Raw genomic sequence first — 8,491 nt, 5'->3', positions numbered from 1 at the left:
GCTCCATAGCTAATCATGGCAAAAATGGTCAAGCCAGCCTGTTTCTGGACATAAAAATCCTCCAATAGCCAGCTTACATCCTTTGTTTTGTTAAGTCTTCATTAGGCTACTTGATAGTCTAGAGTACTCCACCCAACATACCTCCCCTATCACTTGCATATGGGGTCACTCTTGAACTGTAAAGTGATAACCCACCCACTCTTTCCCAAACCCCTCCCCATCTCACAAAAATCCTACAGGTGTATTCCTGTTTCAGCATGTTCTCAGGTAACAAAATCGAGACACCAATTTTGGTGCTCAGGGCATTCGTAATCCCTGGCATAAGATGGAAGCTTTTGTTGATGTGGGACAATGTCCCACTGGAGGTAAACACTAGTAGGTGTAAGAATACAAGGGCTCAGAAAACAGAGTGGGATTAATGCCTAAAAGACAACTAACCTGTGCTGGAGTCCTGAAGAAGGGAAATGAGAAACAGCTCTTAAGCTATTAGTAGCTAAATGTGAGAAGCACTGTGCTAACTTATAAAGAGGCCTTTAGCACAGAACAGATCCAGCTGAAATGCGGTGTAACAGCCCGTTTGCTAAGAGGCACAGCATTTCACTCACATTTGGCCTTTGAATATGTAGGTCTGTTAAAATGAAGACAGAGAAAGGTAGGATCCTGAACATTAATAAGATGTCATCTAGCCAGTACCCATTGACTCCCTCTAATTTAACTGGCATGCCTGTTGTACTAGAAAAACTCTTGCCTCCCTCCTCCCTGCACTGCCCTTCACTTCCATTCCTGGCTGCCAAGCCAATCACTAGGATTAAATCCCAGCACACACCAACTAAGACAAGTGACATGTTCTGGCAGAAACCAGGAGAGTACACCTGGGACTAGATATTAACGGTGCTTGATTCTGTGGATTGAAAGCTATTATGATAGAGCCAAATGAAAGACTGAAACTGCCTTTTGTTCCAAGACAGATCAGACACGAAAGTGTATGTTGGGAGAAGACAACTTTCGTGCCCCAATTTAAGACCTAAAGGATGGAGGGGAGATGTTCCGGTCAGGAGGTATCAATTTGCCTGGCTGTTCTCTAAAATTGGATAGATCTTGGAGAATGACTATGGACGACCATTGCTGACTTAACCAAATAGTAACAAATACAAAGCGTGCAACCATTGATTTGGCAAGTGCATTTATTCTAGTCCAGTTGGAAAAGAAACCATTCACCTTCACAAATGAGTTTTGCCTCAAGGCTGTTAACTCCTCCACCCTCAATCATAACAAAAGTGAATTAATCTGAATCATTTAAATATTTGTTAGAACAATGGCCTGATCCTCTTTATCGACCACATTGTACTGATTGGCTCTGATAAACAAAAGACAGCTATTATGCTAAATGCCTTCTTAAGACTTGGGCACTCCAGATGGAGAGGAGTAAACACTATAAAGATTAAAAGTTCTCCGACTTTTTTCCTGTGTGTGCCTGCATGTAGAGGTCAAAGGCAGCCTCAAGTTTCACCCTCAGGAATGCCATCTACCTTCTTTGAGATAGGATGAACCCCCGGGGGTCCTCCTCTCTTTGTCGCCCCAGCACTTACTTAGATTACAAGTACATCCCACCATGGTGGCATTATTATGCATGCTCTGAGACCTGAACTCTTCGCGTTTGTAAGGGAAACACAGGCTTAACTATTGCCCAAGCCAAAGCCTTCCTACTTGAGAAAGGCTTTTAAAGGTCCCATGTTAACACAGTGTTAGTAGTGGGGAAAGGTGCCACAGAGAGGTGATAGAGATTCCAGTGGAAGAATCATAGCTGAAGCAGGGTGATGCCACAGAGATCTAAAGCCTCATTGAAGTAGCTGTTCTCATGGCACTGAACCCGATAGAGACCCAGAACAGAGGACATGAAAGCTTGTTCTTCCTAGCTCCTTCAATCATCTCCACATTCTGTGAAAAGAAAACACCCTTCCCTTCTGTCTCCATCGTCTCATTTATAACACAATGCACTCACAATGTTTACTCAACAAATTAAAACCCAACTATGATCATTTATTTTGATGTTCTGAATATCGCTGATTGGACCAATGGAAGCCCCAAGTGCCTCTATCCTTTTCTTATGTCATCATTCATTGGGCCCTTTATTAATTTTTAATACAAGAAGATGCTCCATACTCATCTGCATTCCCAGCTCCAACCCTAGAATTAGCTAGGTTTCTGAGGAGCCCTGCTTATTTTCCGTGGCAGATGACATTCTGTATCCAAAACCTCAGTGCTGGGTTTGCTCCAGCTACTGGCAAGTCACTTCTTGTAGTTCTCAGCAAACAGTTACACTCTTATCTATAGTTACTTCAACATATTAAAAAGCACAAGGTTGGGCCAGTCATGGTAATGCAAGCCTTAATTCCAGGACTCAGGAAACAGACAGGCAGATCTCTGTAAGTTCAAAGCCAACCTGGTCTACATAGTGAATCCAGGCTAGCCAAGGCTACACCTTGAGAACCTGTCTCAACAAAGCCAAACAACCCAAAAGGGTATCCTGACCCCCTCAGGACCATATTAGGAATGTGTTCTAGTTTTCCCTTCTGCTTTATTTCAAACTCAACAGACAGAGACCTGACTGCCATTAGCTTCAATATTCATTTCCTCCAGGGTACAATATATAGAAAGTAATTTCAGAATGAGACCCTGATATTACCGTCCCAAAAAAGAAAAAAATAATAATCTTACTGGAGTTTTAGGTGGCCCACCTCTTCTCAGTAATCTTTCAGCTTTGGTCATTGAAGTGCCAACTTTGGAGCAAACTTAAGTCAAATGTGGGCCCCAAGTAGCCATGTGTAGGCCAGGAGCATGGAATCCAACACTCTACTAGATTTAACTAGTTAGACTGTCAACTATAACTGAACGTGTCTGACACAAAACTGTTTATATTGGGCAACAGTAACTGATCACGGCTTTATCTTGTGGGTCTTGGTGCCTGTAATGATGTCACTAGGAATTGCCACCTCAGCTGAATGAAAGAAAGGGCAGGCCTCTCCAGTGGTGCTGTTTAAACATTATAGAAGCAGACCGTAATAGATTGCTTTTAAGTCATTTCTGTCTGGGTAAAGTATATGAAGCTCGATTCTCAGTTCTGTCTTTTTATATCTTGCATTATGACCACATCCTTAAAATACATATATATGTATGTGTGTGTGTGTGTACATACTTACATACATATACGTATCAGGTTTTATAAGATACAAAACCAAATGCTTCTGAACAAATATTTAGGAAATGATTCAAAGGAAAAGGCGCTGTCAAAGGCAGGGCTCCCAAAGTAGAAGACTGGTACTCTCACCACAAAAACAATTGATTTCTTAGGAGGTAGGCTGTTGGAGTTGGAACAGAAATTCGGAGATTAGGGTTGTATGTGATATGCTGTCCCACTCAAGCTTCCAGAGGACAAGTAACTTGTGCCTTCATAAGGGTTTCTTCTCATCTGGGGTACTTCACTGTAACTTGCTAAATACCATTAAGCAACTTCAACTTACTGCAGTGGTTTGAATGAGAATACTCCCTCATAGGCTCCTCTATTAGAATACTTGATCACTACTTGGTGAAACTATTTGGGAAGGATTAGGAGGTGTGGCCTTTTGGAATAGGTGTGTGAAAGGGCTGGCTTTCAGACTTCAAAAGCCTCCCCACCTCCCATGATGTCCTTATTCTGCTTCCTGCTTTCAGATCAAGATGTCAGCTCTCAGCTGCTCCTGTCAACATGTCTTTCCTCCACCATGGTGGACCCTCTGAAACCATAAGCCCAATTAAGTGCTTTCTTTTAAATGCCTTGCTCATGGTGTTTTGCCAGTGTGTTGATTTAAATATGATTGGCCCATGGGAAGTGGCACTATTAGAAGGCGTGGCCTTGTTGGAAGAAGTGTGTCACTGTGAGGGTGGGCTTTGAGGTCCTAAGCTCAAGCTTTTTCCAGTGGGGAAAGAGAGAGCCTCCTCCTGGCTGCCTTTGGATCAAGATGTAGAACTCTGCCCCAGCACCAAGTCTGCCTACACGCTGCCACGCCTTCCCACCATGATGGACTGAAATGAGACTGTAAGCCAGCCCCAATTAAATGTTTACCTTTATAAGAGTTGCCTTGGTCACGGTATCCCTTCACAACAGTGAAACCCTAACAAAGACACACACCAATAGAAAAGTAACTACTCCACGTGCCATCTTAGCAATAATGAGAAAACGGAACAAACATGAATGAATGCTTTCATACTGACAGTGTTTGGGGAAGGCTTTCTAATGTGCTTCTGTGGTTGTCAGCATCAGTGCTGACTATCCTCCAGTACAGTAGCTTTAGCCTGGAGTATGAGAATATAGATTGCTACTCTCACCAGCCTGAGAGCATGAGCTTGCCTGTTTTCCTTGGCATTTTACCCTCACCGTTCACTATTTTCTCTTCACTAAAATCAGATTTTGTGTTGTGTCCTCACAGTGCTTGGCCTATTTTCTGTGAACTTGTATAACCAAGAAGATGTTAGGGAGATAAAGGAAAATCACTTTTAATCTTGCAGAAGTACACCGACCTAATTTATAAGGCCACATGCAGGCTACTGCTGTACAGATGGGCCTGGTTTGATACTATCTCACCTAAATGGCCTTCAATTAATCTATCTGTAGTTATATAATTAGTCAAAATTATAGATTTGTGATTAGTTAGTATACCTGTCTGTTGACTTCCAGTTCATTTCTATGAAAGCCTTCAGCATCAGTTTTACATTGATGGGCTTGTTCCTAGTGTTAAGACAGTCTAGCTGGGGTTCCTTTAATGGAGGTTAATTTTCAAGCCAAATATTACTAAATGTCTAGGTAGCAGCTTAAAGATGGCCACAGTCATATCCACTTCCTGGCATCTCTGTTCTTTCCTTATCCCTTAATCTGCCTTCCCTCCTTACTCAACCTCACCATTTTTTTTTTTTAGCTCTTTCTTACTTTTTAGTACAAAAAATGTATTCCTGTCTCATCTTCTGCTTTCCCAATTCCAGTCCTAGAATCAGCTGTTTTTCTAGGAGTTCTGTTAATTTCTGGACAAGAATAGTATTCACAAACCAAGGTCTAAGCTGGGGGACATCCCACTCAGGATCCTTTGCCCACCTCTGGCTGACACCTCCATCTCCTTTTTTAGCCTCTCACGGAAGCCAGTTGTCATCCTCTGAACTGCTCTAATGAAAAGCAAGGACCAAAGGATGGCTAAAGGCCAACAGCCAGGGAGGAAGTCAATCCTGTCATTGGGAATGGGTCTGGACACACCCTCTTCTTTCCAGTGGAGCCGGAGGTGGCACCAGCTTGAGCTAAGCCTGTGAAGGTGGACTTGCAAGGACTCAGCCAAGTTGTGTCTAGATTACCAGCCAAGAGACCCTGTACGATGATAAATTGGGTGTTTGAAGTTGCTCAGTTTTGAAGTAATTTATTACTAATTCATAGATAACCAATAAAGAGTCTTTTTTTAAAGTCCCAAAAGACCTTACTTCCCGTTTTCTGATTATAGCTCCAACTAGCATTTCCAAGTAAAACAGGAGTTGTGAGAACCTGGCTACACTTTAGACCACCTGAGAAGTACCTTCATTCCACAAACTCAATTTGAATTGGTCTAGGGTGGGACTCCTGTCTCAGTCAGTTTCAAAGGCTCCCATGGATTTCTAATGGATAGATAAAGAATCACAGATGGATCACACGTATTTATTTATTTATTTGTCACTTTCTGAATGCTGAGTCTGAAAGTGATAATACAGACTACAATGTGATGCTCACCTGCCTTCTAGGGAGAGACTACCAAGCAAAACAAATTTTAATTGCAGTAGTGATAAACATTCCAGTAGAGTTGCAAAATAATGGAAAGAAGATGGAGTGCCCTAAGTCAGCTCGTTAAATTCGGAACAGGTGTCATTGAGAAAAAGTGGGGACCAGCCTCAAAGTAAATATAAAACCAGTGAGTGTGGATATGACAAAATGAACACAGCAAAGGAGAAAGGAGAGCTAAGGTGTCCAGTTGTCCAATGAGCAGGGAGATGATGGCATGTGACTATTTTAATCAGAAGGGAGTAGGAGCCTGCTGACAGAACACTGTGTTTTGGTGATTTGTATTAATTTGTAGTGAGCTTTTAATAAGTCTGGGGAGATCTTTTTCTTCTTTCTTTCTTTCTTTTTTTTTTTTTTTCTTTTTCTTTTTTGAGACGAAGGTTAGGTGGCCCAGGCTGACCTTGAATTTCTGGTCTTCTTGGTTTGCCTCCTGAGAGCTGGGGTTACAGCAGGGCACCATCATGCTTTGCTCAGGAGACCTTGAGAATTAGCTGTGTTGACTTTGAGAACACACTTTATTTCATGATGACCACAGACTCTATTCTCATCCACTGGCTGTGGTTTATTCAATTCTTTCTTTTTAGGCACCTTTGACCCAAGCTAAAGTGTTTCTTTCTCCAGCAATCAGTAGAATATGAGGCGACATCAACATCAGATTCTTTTACATGTATTTTATTTTATTTTTAAGGATTTTATGCATGAGTTCTGTATTTATGCCCTTCTATTCTTCCCCTCCCCCCAATTTTCCTATGTTTCCTTAACTCCTTCTAAAATTTATAATCTCTTCTTAATTTTTATCATTACATGTGAATGCATATATATGTACGCATGTATATTATATAAATAAAACAAAAACATACACACCCACAGTCTGGTGAGTTCATTTAGTGTTCTCATATGTCCATGGGTTTAGGGCTAACTGATTGGCATCTGGTTTTGAGCCTATCCTTTAATGGCAGAATCATCTCTCCAACCCAGGGCTGACCACTTAGGGTTAGATAACCAGTCGGCGTGGGGAGCAGGGAGGGCTTGTCCCTGGAAAATACTGATTCTCCCTCTCTTAATAGCCATTAGTTGCCTGTAGCTCTTCATCTCCTGGTAGGGACTCGTGAGTGATAGCATTCATGTTCCTTGTTAACGATTTGGTCATTGTTTTCTTTTCAAAGAGCAATACTGCCCAAGACATTTCTGCCCAGAGTGTCAGGATGAACGTACATTATTTTACTGTGGATCCATGACACCAATGGCTGCCTACTCTCCAGCTGCAGTCTGCTCACCTGTTGGGCAGGGCTCTTCTTTTTTTATTAAGTGGTGAAGACACATAGTATTCCCACTACCTAATCTTGAAGCTTTGAACTTTTCAAGCTTTTTTTCCTTCTCCTTTAGTCTGGATAGCTGCTGTGTCCCCACAAGAGGAGGAACCAGGAGAGAAACACAGATGAACTTTACTGTGGCCAAAAGAAAAAGAAAAAAACAATTACAAGGTCTGGACATTGAGCCTGAGGCTGGTGTTAAAAAAAAAAAAAAAAAAAAAGCTTATGTCTGCATAACTTGACTTGTATCTCTTCAGTAAATCAAACCTGCAATTCCACTTGGTTGCATCCAAGTCACTTAGATGTCTGCCAACAAGAACATTAATGAACTCAGTATCTCACGCAGGTTTGTTCATGTAGAGCACACGATTGCTTAGCCTTCCTTCCAGCTTCTGCCTGGGCTCCATTTGAAGGCGATAGAAACTGGACCAGGTCATCGCTTAATCCCAGGATATCGTATGTCATGGTCTTCAGTTCCTCTGTCTGGTTTTAAGGTAGCATGGCTTTGGACAGTAGTAGTTCTTGTCCTGAAAAACACTTTATGAAGCTTGGCTGCTTTCTGCCTTCAGCCTTTCTACCTTTACATAAGTGTCCGTGATGTGGCACCTAACTGATTATGTTGTACTCTTGCTTTTTTAGGTCTCGGTTTACCCCCGTGGATTTATAGTTAGGGGATTATTCCAGAGCACATTGTTCCTCCGTAGATTTCTCCAAATGTTATGAGAACCTTAAAAGAAACGTGCTAAAGTTGATACAAAACTAATTTGTCAAAAATGTAATAGAATTATAGAGAGATCACTTGTTCTCAAAATTTTCTGCAGGTGGAGTCTAATGAAGGTCTATAAAATTCTAAGTCCCCGGCTGTGTGCCAGACCAATTAAATCACCACTTCTGAGAATGGGCCTCAGGCATTAGTAGTAGTTTGACTCCACAGGTCATCCCCATGTGTAGACATGTTTGGAAACCACAGATCTGGACAAGGCTGTTGGTGGTACCGCCGTGGCTCATTCTCTCCTGCCCAACCCTGCAGTATGGTATAGTTTTTGGCTTTTTAGCGACTTTCTTATCTGCATGCACAGAGAACTCTGAGGATGCAAACCTAAGCAGGAGCACTGGACCAGACATAACTAAAAGAGGATAACCAGTGAAGGGGCAAAGATCAAAGCATGGATGTAAAATCTGGATGCTTGCACTTCCGGCTGGCTTGAGGCTAATTTTTAAGCATGTTACTGATAACAAAGTTTTATTTTTTCCTCTTGGCAATTTCAAACACCAAAGACTTCTCAAACAGTTGTGAACTCTGTTTAACGAGATACAAGTGTCTCATGCTGTAAGCTTTAGAATTCCC

At 41.8% G+C, this 8,491-nt stretch overlaps 1 long non-coding RNA gene across 1 annotated transcript in view; it reads left to right on the top strand.

The window, feature by feature from the left end:
• The window catches only part of LOC116083441, a 14,185-nt gene extending 7,488 nt beyond the window's left edge, over positions 1 to 6,697 (top strand). The window contains exon 2 of the long non-coding RNA XR_004115711.1: positions 5,157 to 6,697. This is a non-coding gene — a long non-coding RNA (uncharacterized LOC116083441). The remainder of the gene's footprint in view (positions 1 to 5,156) is intronic.
• Positions 6,698 to 8,491: the final 1,794 nt, after the last annotated feature.

The sequence above is a fragment of the Mastomys coucha genome, unplaced genomic scaffold (genome assembly GCF_008632895.1).
Source record: "Mastomys coucha isolate ucsf_1 unplaced genomic scaffold, UCSF_Mcou_1 pScaffold8, whole genome shotgun sequence".
Classification (NCBI taxonomy): domain Eukaryota; kingdom Metazoa; phylum Chordata; class Mammalia; order Rodentia; family Muridae; genus Mastomys; species Mastomys coucha.
The sequence above is the reverse complement of the archived record's forward strand: the minus strand, read 5'-3'. Positions and strand labels throughout refer to the sequence as shown.